At 38.2% G+C, this 13622-nt stretch overlaps 1 long non-coding RNA gene across 1 annotated transcript in view; it reads left to right on the top strand.

Moving 5' to 3' along the window:
• Positions 1 to 13622, top strand: part of LOC110262839 — a 23636-nt gene that overhangs the window by 2149 nt on the left and 7865 nt on the right. The window contains exon 2 of the long non-coding RNA XR_002347849.1: positions 4659 to 4662. This is a non-coding gene — a long non-coding RNA (uncharacterized LOC110262839). The remainder of the gene's footprint in view (positions 1 to 4658; positions 4663 to 13622) is intronic.

The raw sequence follows: 13622 nt of genomic DNA, 5'->3' as shown, positions 1-13622 counted from the left end.
TATCAATAAAAAGGTTAAGTAGATTTAGCTGTATTGCAAGAAGCCAAGTTTGGTGTTGCACACCAAAACAATTTTAAGGGTGAATGTAGGAAGCTAAGTTTGGTGTTCTGATGAGTTCATATTTTTCAGTATATTTGGTTTGATTTGAATGGATTTCATCATATAAACCCACATTTATTCATCCAAATAGCATGCTTTTGTGTTCTCTCCCTTAATCGAGCCTAAATGTGAAAATATGATATTTTGTGCTTATTTTAATCACTTTCAATCCCACTTTTATGCCATTCAATGCCATGACATGTTTGTTGAGTGATTTTAGGTCCTAGAGGCAAGTTTGGCAAGGCAAAAGTGGAAGGAAGCATGTACAAAGGGAGAAAACATGAAGAAAACAAAGGAGAAGCACACATTGGAGTGTGCGTGCGGACAACCACCTGTGTATACGCACAAGAAGAAAATCAGCATGTGTGCGGACGCACACACCTGTGCGTCCGCACACGTCCCAGCGCGTGACTCATTTATTGCAAATTGCTAGGGGCGATTTCTGGGCCTCCAGAGCCCAATTTTGGGGCTTTCTGAAGCTGATTAAGTGCTATATGAACGAAGGCCTTACTCCATGTGAAGGGGGGAGAAATTAGGGTTAGATTAGCATTATATAGGTTGTTCTCTAGAGAGAGAAGCTCCCCCTCTCTCTAGAATTAGGGTTCTTTCGTTTAATTTCTTGTAATTTCTACTTTTAATTCTTGTTTCTATTTACTTTTCCTTGTTATTTATTGTTATTGCTTCTTGTTCTTCTTCATTTCTCGTGTTATTTACTTTATTTTGTCAATTTATGTTTTATGACACTCTTATTACATTTTACTTTCAATTAATGCAAATTTATGTTTCCATGTTAATTATTGCTTTCTTTAGTTGTTATTGCTATTTTCTTGCTTTGGTAGTTTTAGAACATTATTTTATTGCATTTTAATATTATTTTATTTTCATGCACACCAAGTGTTTGATAAAATGCTTGGCTTAGTTTTTACATAGTTTTTCTACAATCTTGGCTTGGAATTGTTGACTTTGGTGATCCTTGAGTCATTGATGTCCATTCTTATTTGATATATTAGAGTAGTTAGTTGATTTGGTCTCCCTTGACTCTATGTGACCCCTTAGTGTTGACATAGGACTTAGGAATTGAAATTAACTATGCCTATTTGACTTATCTTCGATGTAAGGTTGACTAAGTAGGATTTACTCTTCATAATCATCATATGTTTGTGGTCAATGGCTAGGATAGGTAGCCTTAGCCTTCAATTACTTGCCAAGAGGTTTCTTGCATTTTAAGTTTCCTTTACTTGTATTTAATTGCTTTGACTTTTATTGCATTGACTTTTATTTGCTTTGATGTTTAATTTCTTGCATGGTTAATTTTCACACTCTTGGTTGAGAAATTGGATGTTTGGGTGGAATTGAGTTGTGGATGTCATTCCGCATTGTGTGAGAATGGTTAATTGATTTGGTTTCCATTGACGCTAGTCTTTCACTAAGTAATTAGTGAGTTGACTAGGACTTATGGATTGAGATCAATTACACCTTTTGACTAATTCTCAAGGAGGATTGACTAGTTTGTATTGCTTCTACACAATTGCCATGTTTGTGGCCCACAACTAGGATAGGAAGCCTAGATTACCCAATTCTTGCCAAGAGTTGCCATTTACATTCCTTGCATGTTCATTTACTTTCTTGCTATTTACATTTCTTGCTCTCTTGCTTTCATTCCCAATTCCCCATGCTCTCTCTCTCATAGCCAATAATCGTACACTTCATTGCAAACTCCTAGGGAAGACGACCCGGGAGTTAAATACTCTCAGTTATTTTGTATTGACTTTATTATTTGATTGATGATCAATTTGTTGGGTTAGGACTATACTCACAACACCAATTCCATTTTGATAATCAAATTCCTAATCTATGCAAATTGCTCAACATCAAATTTTGGCGCCGTTGCTAGGGAGCTAACGTCATGAGTGCTATATTTTGGTTGTTCTAAATATGTGAATAGTGTGAATAGATACTTTAGGCTGTTTGCTTGTTTTTACTAGTAATTAGGATTTTTCTTCTTTTGTTACTTGATGTCTTTAGTTTTTATTTTCTATTTCCTCTATGAGTTATCACCCTCTTGGTTTGGAGTTTAGTTGTTATCATTTTGTAGGGCTTGATAACTTCAATTTTGGATTGCATCATAGGATTGGAGCATCTATTTTGGAAGGAGCAACCTCCTCTATACCACAATGAACCATGCCCTTCCCAATGCACATACCCAACCCAAGGATATAGTGGATTTCACTTTGATTATACACCTCCACCACCATATATCTATGATTCATACCCCCAACATAACATCAATCACTACATTTTCAAACACCACACCACCACCACCATACACCTTCTTACATACCACCTTAAAACACCTACCAACATGAGTCACCTCCCACACATACAACCTTCTTCCCAAACAATGAAACCCCTCTTTCACCACAATGTGGATTTCCCCAAACCTTGTCCTAAGAAGATCAAGACCTTCAAGCCTTTCTCCAAGAGCAAGAAGGATTCCGAAAGACTCAAGAGGAATTGATGAGTCCATATTTTCCAGTATATTTGGTTTGATTTGAATGGATTTCAGCATATAAACCCACATTTATTCATCCAAATAGCATGCTTTTGTGTTCTCTCCCGTAATTGAGCCTAAATGTGAAAACATGCTATCTTGTGCTTATTTTAATCACTTTTAATCCCACTTTTATGCCATTCGATGCCATGACATGTTTGTTGAGTAATTTTAGGTCCTAGAGGCAAGTTTGGCAAGGCAAAAGTGGAAGGAATCATGTACAAAGGGAGAAAATATGAAGAAAACAAAGGAGAATCACACATTGGAGTGTGTGTGTGCATGATGCCAGGGCATCTTAGGCTAGTTTCACTAGCCTTTTTCTTTGTTTTTAATAGGTTTTAAGCACTTTCTTGAGTTATAAGTAAGCAAATTGGGTAGAAATTCATATATGCCTAGATTCATTCAATCATGATTAATTTGATGCAATTTTATGAGAATTTTGTTATAATTATTTGTGTGCCAAGAATGATGAGAATTCTCATGACTTTAGCAAGGCTTTGATGCATATATTGGTTGATGACAGGTGAAAGAAAGCATGGAAGAAGGTTGAAGATGGAGCATAAAAAGATGCAGAAGAAGCAACTTTGGAAGAGAAACAGAGAAGTTCTCTGTAAACACTGCTGATGCTCACGTTTGAGGTAGCGTTGGACATCCAACGTTACCCCAAACGTGGTGATGAAAAATTCAATTCTGGAGCTAAGTGAATTTTGAGTGACGTGCAGGCATCTATGACGCGTACGCGTGAAAAAGCAAAATTTGATATCCGCGCGCAAGCGTGCGTCACGCGCACGCGTGGAATGGCAAAAATTGACCATCCACGCGTACGCGATGCTCAGCCCAGAATTCATATTTCAAAATTTTGAATCGACGTGTACGCATCAATGACGTGTACGCGTATATGGAAAAAAAGGCAATGTACGCGTACACGTGAAAATGCAAAATCTCATATTTCACGCTTAAGCGTGAAGCATGCGTACGCGTAGATGGAAAAAAGGGCTATGCACGCGTAAGCGTGGAGTACGCGTAAGCGTGGAGTACGCGCACGCGTGAAGATGCCAACGTTGGAGGGAACGTTAGAGGTCCAACGCTGAGGCCAACGTCCCCTGCTTTGTTTTAAAACTGCAAAATGAAAATCTTGCATCCACGCGCACGCGTGAAGCACGCGTACGTGTGGATGAGCATTTTTTGACCTTTTGCGCGGAGGCGCAAGGCACGCGTACGCGGGGGTTAGCTGAACGTTGGCCCTCTAACGTTGAGTCAAACGCCAATGACAGCAAGCTTCTGGTCTTTCTGGTTTTGTTCTAAATGGCGTTTGAGTCAACGTTGGCCATCAAACGTTAACTCAAACGTGAAGCATCAGGATTCCAAATTTTACACAGATCTCTTCTCAACACCCAGGGAAACCAATTGGAGCCATTTTCAACCCAATTTCATCAAGGCCAAAAGCCCAATTCAGATCTTGAGGATCAATGGAAGAAAGTGTATAAATAGCTTAGAATTTAAGTTAGGAGAGACTTTTGAATTTCTTTTAGCTTTTACTTTACTGGACATTTTTACATTGTATTTTTCATTCTCTGTTTTGTGAATTTTGAGAATGTATCTTTCCATTCCAATTTTCATTTTGACAGCTATGAACAACTAAACCCCCTTCATTGGGTTAGGGAGCTCTGTGTAATTCAATGGATCAATATTAGTTTTCATTCATCTTCTTCTTTCTTTTCTCTTGATTTTACTAGAAAGCTTTCATTCTTCATCCAATTGGATAGTTATATTGGGAAAGAAGCTATTCATAATTGGATCTCATCGGAACCTTGGAAGAGGAATGAGGAGATCATGCTAGAATTGCTTTCTCACATTGGATTAGATTGGGGTTTGGATGGATATAGTGACATGTAATCCTACCAACACTTTGATCTATGAATTTGTGTGGTATAATCAGTGACCAAACTTCATCTCTTTCCATGAGCACTTAAATCAAGGAATTGGGCAATTGTTCATGCTTAGAGAGATTGGTGAGCCAAGGAATTGGGATCCAATCACTTAAGATTGCCAAGAAGAATGATTGCATTGATTGCAGAAGAGTTAAAAATGAATTTGATCTGGAGAATTGTACATCTCCTGAACCCAATGAATTCCCCTATCTCTGATCTACCCATTCTATTTACTTTCTGCTCTTTAATTTCATGCTAATTCCCCATTCCCATTTACTTTCCTGCAATTTAAGCTTCTGCACTTTAATTTCCTGCAATTTAATTTTCTGTTCCTTTAATTTCTTGCAATTTAAGTTTTTCGCCAAATTTACATTCTGCAATTCTCAATCTGATTTTGATTTCGCTCAACTAGCATAATTCTCCAATTAAAATTGCTCAATCTACCAATCCCTGTGGGATTCGACCTCACTCTACAGTGAGTTTTACTTGTCGACAATCCGGTGCACTTGCTGGAAGGAATTTGTTGAGAAGCAATTTCCGCGTATCAAGTTTATGGCGCCATTGCCGGGGATTGGTTTTGTATTGACAATTACTAAATTGAAGGATAACTAGATTGAGCACTTTTCTTTTCTTTTGTTACTTGAATTCCAATTTCTTCTGTTACATTTAATTTCTGCAAATTTAAGTTGTTTCTCTTCAATTCTACCAACCATTTGATAAATTGCTCTAACCAAGCTAATTATACTCTATTTTAGTGGATATTGCAATTGCTATTTTTTGTAATTGTTCATTGTATGATAGGTAGGAGAAAGGAAATTTTAACCTCATTTGATAGTGAACCGGAAAAAACCTTCCTGAGATTAAGGAGGGAAGCAAGAGGAAAGAGGGTTATTGGTATAGAAGAAGAGGAGGAATACTTTGATATAACCATGGAGGATGATATGGAAAACGATCATGAAGGAGAGGTGAATAACCATGCCAGAAGAGGTGGAGCTAACCCTGCTGGGCAAGAGAGGAGAGTTCTGGAATCATACATCAATCCTAATCTAGGAAATTATGGTAGTAGCATTCAAAGGCCAACTATCCATGCTAACAATTTCGAATTAAAGCCTCAGCTCATAACTCTTGTCCATAACAACTGTTCTTTTGGAGGATCCTGATGAGCATCTCACTAAATTCCAAAGGATATGTGATACAGTTAAATCTAATGGTGTTCATCATGACACCTATAGATTGCTACTATTTCCATTTTCTTTAAGGGACAAAGCATCAAAATGGCTAGAATCATTCTCCAAGGAAAGCTTGACAACCTGGGAAGATGTAATGAGCAGATTCTTGACAAGGTTCTACCCTCTACAAAGAGTAAACAGGCTAAGAACTGAAGTGCAGACATTCAGACAGCAGGATGGTAAAACTCTTTATGAAGCTTGGGAGAGATTCAAGGATTTGACAAAGAAATGCCCCCTTCATATGTTTAATGAATGGGTGCAAATTCACATCTTCTATGAAGGACTGAATTGTGAGTCAAGGAAGGCTATAGATCACTCATCTGGAGGTTTCCTAAACAAGAAGAAGACCATTGAAGAGGCCATTGATGTTATAGAGACAGTGGTTGACAATGAGTACTTTTATGCCTCAGATAGGAGCAACAACAGGGGAGTCTTAGAATTGACCCATATGGATGCAATCCTAGCCCAGAACAAGATGATCACCAAGCAACTGGCTGAATTGACCAAGCAAATGGAGAAGAATCAGGCTACAGCTATCCACACTCAATCATTACCCCAAGAGGAATTGGAGACAGAAGAAGGAGCTAACTAGGAGGAAGCTAATTACCTTGGAAACTCATCTAGGCAAACTAAAGATCCATACTCTAAAACATATAATTCTAGTTGGAGAAACCACCCAAACTTTGGGTGGGAGAACCAACAAAACCAAGGCCAAGACCACAGACCAAACAATCCAACCCAGTACAACAACTCCACTCACCGAAATTCCAACCAAAAACCATACCAGACCACACAAAACACTTGTTCACATCCACCATACCAAAGTCATAACAACCACTCTCAACACCCTAATTCCAACCAATCAGCACCACATGATGAGGATAGAATGGCCAGAATGGAAACTATGCTTGCAAACTTTGGCAAGGAATTTGAGGACATAAGAAATTCAAGGAAGAAGTGAGAGGGAGTATAAAAAGCCGAGGAGAGGTTACTAAGAATCTGGAATCTCAAGTAGGACAACTCTCACTGCAGATTCTGAAATCCACTGATAGTTTTTCAAGTGACACTAAGAAGAATCCAAGAGGGAAAATGAAGAAGGTGAGATGGGAAGAGTGTAAGGAAGTGACTCTTGCAAATAAAAAAATCCTGGAAGAAGACACTAGCAAGCTAACCGAGCACAGCCAGGGAAGTTCTCAGACCAACTTGGAGGAAAAGGAACAAGGAACTAGATCTATGCAAAGAAAGGGATTAACAAGGGAGGAAATGCCGGAGCCTTACTTGCTAAGGGCACCATTTCCTTAGAGGCTAAGAGGAGGTGATAAAGAAATGTCATATTCAATATTTCTAGATATGTTTGCATCTCTCAGTGTCAACATTCCCTACCTCGAAGTCCTCAAACAGATGCCTACTTGTATCAAGTGGATGAAGGAGCTACTAGCCAGAAAGAGCAACCTGAAAGGTGGCCAAACAGTAGTGATGAACAAGGAATGCAGTGCTCTCATTCAGAAGGACGTACTCTTAAAGAAAAAAGATCCAGGGAGCTTTTATATTCCCTGTACCATAGGAGAAACAAAAATTGACAGAGAATTTTGTGATCTAGGAGCTAGTATAAATGTGATGCCTCTATCTCTTATGAAAAGTAGTGATGAACAAGGAATGCAGTGCTCTCATTCAGAAGGACGTACTCCTGAAGAAAAAAGATCCAGGGAGCTTTTATATTCCCTGTACCATAGGAGAAACAAAAATTGACAGAGGATTTTGTGATCTAGGAGCTAGCATAAATGTGATGCCTCTATCTCTTATGAAGAAGTTGCAAATCAATGAGCTGAGATCCACTGATATAATCATACAATTGGCGAATAAAACTCAGAAGCAAGCTGAAGGAATAGTAGAAAATGTGTTGGTAAAAGTGGGAAACTACTTCCTCCCCACAGACTTTGTTGTTCTGAACATGGAGGAAAGTTACCTCCATCCAATTATTCTGGGGAGACCATTTCTAGCTACTGGTCGAGCACTCATTGATGTAGAACAAGGAGAGTTGATACTGAGAATACATGATAAGCAGCTCACTTTCTAGGCCTTTAAGCCCGTACATGAATCTGAGCAAGAGAGCAAGAAATCAAAGGAAGAATCCAGTGAGATCTCTCTAAAAGAAAATAGCAATGAACCACCAGGCAAGCATCTGGAGCTCTCTTTGATGGATAAAGAAGGAGCTCAAGAGATGAAGCAACCAATGGAATTGAAGAAAGAACTGAAGCCACACGAATCAAGAAGAGCAGTAAACAAGGATCTTCCTAACACAACAAGAGTCAATAGAGCAATACGGGAAGAAGAGAAAAGAGTTGTGAAGAGACCACCAAGGGGATGGAGAAACAAGAAAGTTCCTACAGAAGGTTTCTCTCCTGGAGACAAGGTGATATCAATCCACCATCCACCAATCCCACCCCACCTTCCTACCATTCCATCTCAGTTACCTCAAGTGTTCACCATCAGAAAGGTCCTTTCACTGGAGCATCTAGAAATCATCAAGGAATCAAGTGGAGAAAACTTTACAGTGAGAGGAGAGGACCTCAAACATTACAATCCACCCTAGCAGTAAACTAACCGTCAAACTAGTGACGATAAAAGAGCGCTTACTGGGAGGCAACCCAACCAAAGATAATTCTCTTTTCATAGCTTGTCAATAAGAGTTAAGTAAATTCTCTGTATTGCAAGGAGCTAAGTTTGGTGTTCCACACCAAAACGATCCAAGGATGAAAGTGTAATTCTAAGTTTGATGTTCCACCAAGGATTTCATTAAAGAATACAATGTAACCCTCAGCATGACTAGTCACTAGCTCTAACCAATCAGAGAAACTACTTAACAATAGTTTAATTTCTAGTTTATACTTAGTTTTTCTAGTTCATAGTTGTTTTCTTAATAAAAGCACATGAGGTTTCTGCATGTATTTAATCTGTTGCATAAGGCAAGAAACTAAGTTTGGTGTTCACACACCAATCTAAGTATAAAAACCTAAAAATATACATGCATGCTAACGGCATCCCAAGTGCTTGGAGAACAAGCAGCTTTTAGTAGCTTTTGCAGGAATTCAATCAACCCTTGGAAGAACTATGCATTATCATCAAAGGACAAAAAGAAGAACACTAAAGCCATAGATGGTGATAGCAAAGAGGAAGTAACTAGAAGATACCACCAAGAGGTTGTATTGTTACTTAATTCCATCCGCTTTAAAATGCTCTAAATTGGAAGTCTGAATGTTCCATGTTAATAGTCAATTTTGGCTTTAGTCATCTTGCATTCAGCATGATTTAAGTTTGCAATAAGTGTGCTAGCCTAAGTGTGTGTGTGCTTTCACTTTCACTTGATTAAATGCTTGTCTTGTCTCCTGAGTCTTTTTAATTTCAATAAAAAAAATGTTTGAACCAGAGGTAGAATAGTTCCTTTTTAGCAAGAATTGAAATAACAGTAAGTGGTGGTATATATGTTTGATTGTGTAGTAGCTCACTTATAATAAATAAAAGGATAGATTGTTCTCTTTCTAAGTGAAAACTAGCATACTGTCTATGAATATTAGTAAATAAAAGTCCTTGGTTGAAAAGGGAAACAAACAAAAAGAAAGAAAAAAAAAAGAAAAGCCAAAAGTTGCAGCAAAACAAAAGAAAGCAATGAATAAGGCTAGACACCAATAGCTTGGACCTTAGGACATATGCCTGGTGTCTGTGTACTAGGATCTGCTTGGATGATTAGGTTCTATGGAGTGCTTGAACACTTGGTAACTTGGGTTAACTAACCCGGGATTATCAACCGAAAGTCCATTATTAAGAGCAACCTAGTTACAAGACATTTAGTAACCCAAAGAGGTGCTGGGTATCAATGTTTTAAGAAGAATTATGAGCCAAGTGTTTGTAGTGAAAAATGTGTTAAGTACAAATAAGCTAAGAAACTACTACAACACATGACACTGAGCTAAAGTCTACAGGAAAAGAAAATGAAGAAAAGAAACTACCAAGGATGAGTAAATAATAAGAGGTCATAGCAGTATGTTAATTGATGCTTGAAGGAGACATTCTATGATTAAAGATCAACAAGAGTTGAGCTGTTGCATTTTCTGCATAAAACCCCATTTACTAATAATAATGACTTGCTGATATGAACATACAATTCTGTTTCATTATTTCTTCTTAATAAATTCAGTACTAAGGACAAGCAAGATTTAAGTTTGGTGTTGTGATGCCAGGACATCTTAGGCTAGTTTCACTAGCCTTTTTCTTTGTTTTTAATAGGTTTTATGCACTTTCTTGAGTTATAATTAAGAAAATTGGGTAGAAATTCATATATGCCTAGATTCATTCAATCATGATTAATTTGATGCAATTTCATGAGAATTTTGTTATAATTATTTGTGTGCCAAGAATGATGAGAATTCTCATGACTTTAGCAAGGCTTTGATGCATATGTTGGTTGATGACAGGTGAAAGAAAGCATGGAGGAAGGTGGAAGATGGAGCGTGAAAAGATGGAGAAGAAGCAACGTTGGTGGCCAAGTTGGACCACCAACGTTGCCTCAAACGTTGGAAGAGAAACAGAGCACTTCTCTGTAAACACTGCTGATGCTCATGTTTGAGGTAGCGTAAGACATCCAACATTACACCCAACGTGGTGAAGAAAAATTCAATTCTGGAGCTAAGTGAATTTTGAGTGACGCGCACGCGTCTATGATACGTACACCTGAAAAAGCAAAATTTGATATCTGCGCGCAAGCGTGCGTCACGCGCACGCGTGGAATGGCAAAAATTGACCATCCACGCGTACGCGTGGGTCACGCGTACGTGTCAAAATCGAACGTTGGAGGCCCAACGTTACCTCAAACGCTAGCCTCCAACGTCCGTGATGCTCAGCCCAAAATTCAGATTTGAAAATTTTGAATCGACGCGTACGCGTTAATGACGTGTACGCGTAGATGGAGAAAAAGGCAATGCACGCATAAGCGTGGTGTACGCGTACGCGTCAAAATGCAAAATCTCAGATTTCACGCTTAAGCGTGAAGCACGCGTATGCGTAGATGGAAAAAAGGGCTATGCACGCATAAGCGTGGAGTACGCGCACGTGTGAAGATGCCAATGTTGGAGGGAACATTGGAGGTCTAACGCTGAGGCCAACGTCCCCTGCTTTGTTTTAAAACTGCAAAATGAAAATCTTACATCCACGCACACGCGTGAAGCACGCGTACGCGTGGATGAGCATTTTTTGACCTTTTGCGCGGAAGCGCAAGGCACGCGTACGTTGGGGTTAGCTGAACGTTGGCCCTCCAACGTTGAGTCAAATACCAATGACAGCAAGCTTCTGGTCTTTCTGGTTTTGTTCTAAATGGCGTTTGAGTCAACGTTGGCCATCAAACGTTAACTCAAACGTGAAGCATCAGGATTCCAAATTTAACACAGATCTCTTCTTCAATACCAAGGGAAACCAATTGGAGCCATTTTCAACCTAATTTTATCAAGGCCAAAAGTCCAATTCAGAGCTTGAGGATCAATGGAAGAAAGTGTATAAATAGCTTAGAATTTAAGTTAGGAGAGACTTTTGATTTTTTTTTTAGCTTTTACTTTACTGGCCATTTTTACATTGTATTTTTCATTCTTTGTTTTGTGAATTTTGAGAATGTATCTTTCCATTCCAATTTTCATTTTGAGAGTTATGAACAACTAAACCCCCTTCATTGGGTTAGGGAGCTCTGTGTAATTCAATGGATCAATATTAGTTTTCATTCATCTTCTTCTTTCTTTTCTCTTGATTTTACTAGAAAGCTTTCGTTCTTCATCCAATTGGATAGTTATCTTGGGAAAGAAGCTACTCATAATTAGATCTTCCCGGAACCTTGGAAGAGGAATGAGGAGATCATGCTAGAATTGCTTTCTCACATTGGATTAGATTGGCGTTTGGATGGATATAGTGACATGTAATCCTACCAACACTTTGATCTATGAATTTGTGTGGTATAATCAGTGACCAAACTTCATCTCTTTCCATGAGCACTTAAATCAAAGTATTGGGCAATTGTTCTTGCTTAGAGAGATTGGTGAGCCAAAGAATTGGGATCCAATCACTTAAGATTGCCAAGGAGATCAACGAATGCATTGATTGCGGAAGAGTTGAGAATGAATTTGATCTGAAGAATTGTACATCTCCTGAACCCAATGAATTTTCCATCTCTGATCTACCCATTCTATTTACTTTCTGCTCTTTAATTTCATGCTAATTCCCCATTCCCATTTACTTTCCTACAATTTAAGCTTCTGCACTTTAATTCCCTGCAATTTAATTTTCTGTTCCTTTAATTTCTTGCAATTTAAGTTTCCTGCCAAATTTACATTCTGCAATTCTCAATCTGATTTTGATTTCGCTAAACTAGCATAATTCTCCAATTAAAATTGCTCAATCTACCAATCCCTGTGGGATTCGACCTCACTCTACAATGAGTTTAACTTGACGACAATCCGATGCACTTGCCGAAAGAAATTTTTTGAGAGGCAATTTCCGCGTATCAGCGCACAACCTAGTGTGCGTACACACAAGAGCCACAAAATCGTGTGTGCGTATGCACAACGACCTATGCGTATGCACAAGAAGAAAATCAGCATGTGTGCGCGGACGCACACACCTGTGCATCTGCACACGTCCCAGTGCGTGACTCATTTATTGCAAATCGCTGGGGGCAATTTCTGGGCATCCGGGGCCCAATTTTGGGGCTTTCTGAAGCTGATTAAGTGCTATTTAAAGGAAGGCCTTACTCCATGTGAAGGAGGGAGAAATTAGGGTTAGATTAGCATTATGTAGGTTGTTCTCTAGAGAGAGAAGCTCCCCCCTCTCTCTAGAATTAGGGTTCTTTAGTTTAATTTCTTGTAATTTCTACTTTTAATTCTTGTTTCTATTTATTTTTCCTTGTCATTTATTGTTATTGCTTCTTGTTCTTCTTCATTTCTCTTGTTATTTACTTTATTTTATCAATTTATGTTTAATGACACTCTTGTTACATTTTACTTTCAATTAATGCAAATTTATGTTTCCATGTCAATTATTACTTTCTTTAGTTGTTATTGCTATTTTCTTGCTTTGGTAGTTTTAGAATATTATTTTATTACATTTTAATATTATTTTATTTTCATGCACACCAAGTGTTTGATAAAATGCTTGGCTTAGTTTTTACATAGTTTTTCTACACACTTGGCTTGGAATTGTTGACTTTGGTGATCCTTGAGTCATTGATGTCCATTCTTGTTTGATATATTAGAGTAGTTAGTTGATTTGGTCTCGCTTGACTCTATGTGACCCCTTAGTGTTGACATAGGACTTAGGGATTAAAATTAACTATGCCTATTTGACTTATCTTCGATGTAAGGTTGACTAAGTAGGATTAACTCTTCATAATCATCATATGTTTGTGGTCAATGGCTAGGATAGGTAGCCTTAGCCTTCAATTACTTGCCAAGAGGTTTCTTGCATTTTAAGTTTCCTTTACTTGCATTTAATTGCTTTGACTTTTATTGCATTGACTTTTATTTGCTTTGATGTTTAATTTCTTTTGAAATTGGATGTTTGGGTGGAATTGAGTTGTGGATGTCCATTCCGCATTGTGTGAGAATGGTTAATTGATTTGGTTTCCATTGACGCTAGTCTTTCACTAAGTAATTAGTGAGTTGACTAGAACTTATGGACTGAGATCAATTATGGCTTTTCGACTAATTCTCAAGGATGATTTACTAGTTTGGATTGATTCCACCCAATTGCCATGTTTGTGGTCCACAACTAGGATAG

The sequence above is a fragment of the Arachis ipaensis genome, chromosome B05, assembly GCF_000816755.2.
Source record: "Arachis ipaensis cultivar K30076 chromosome B05, Araip1.1, whole genome shotgun sequence".
Classification (NCBI taxonomy): domain Eukaryota; kingdom Viridiplantae; phylum Streptophyta; class Magnoliopsida; order Fabales; family Fabaceae; genus Arachis; species Arachis ipaensis.
This window is presented reverse-complemented; position numbering and strand designations above follow the sequence as displayed.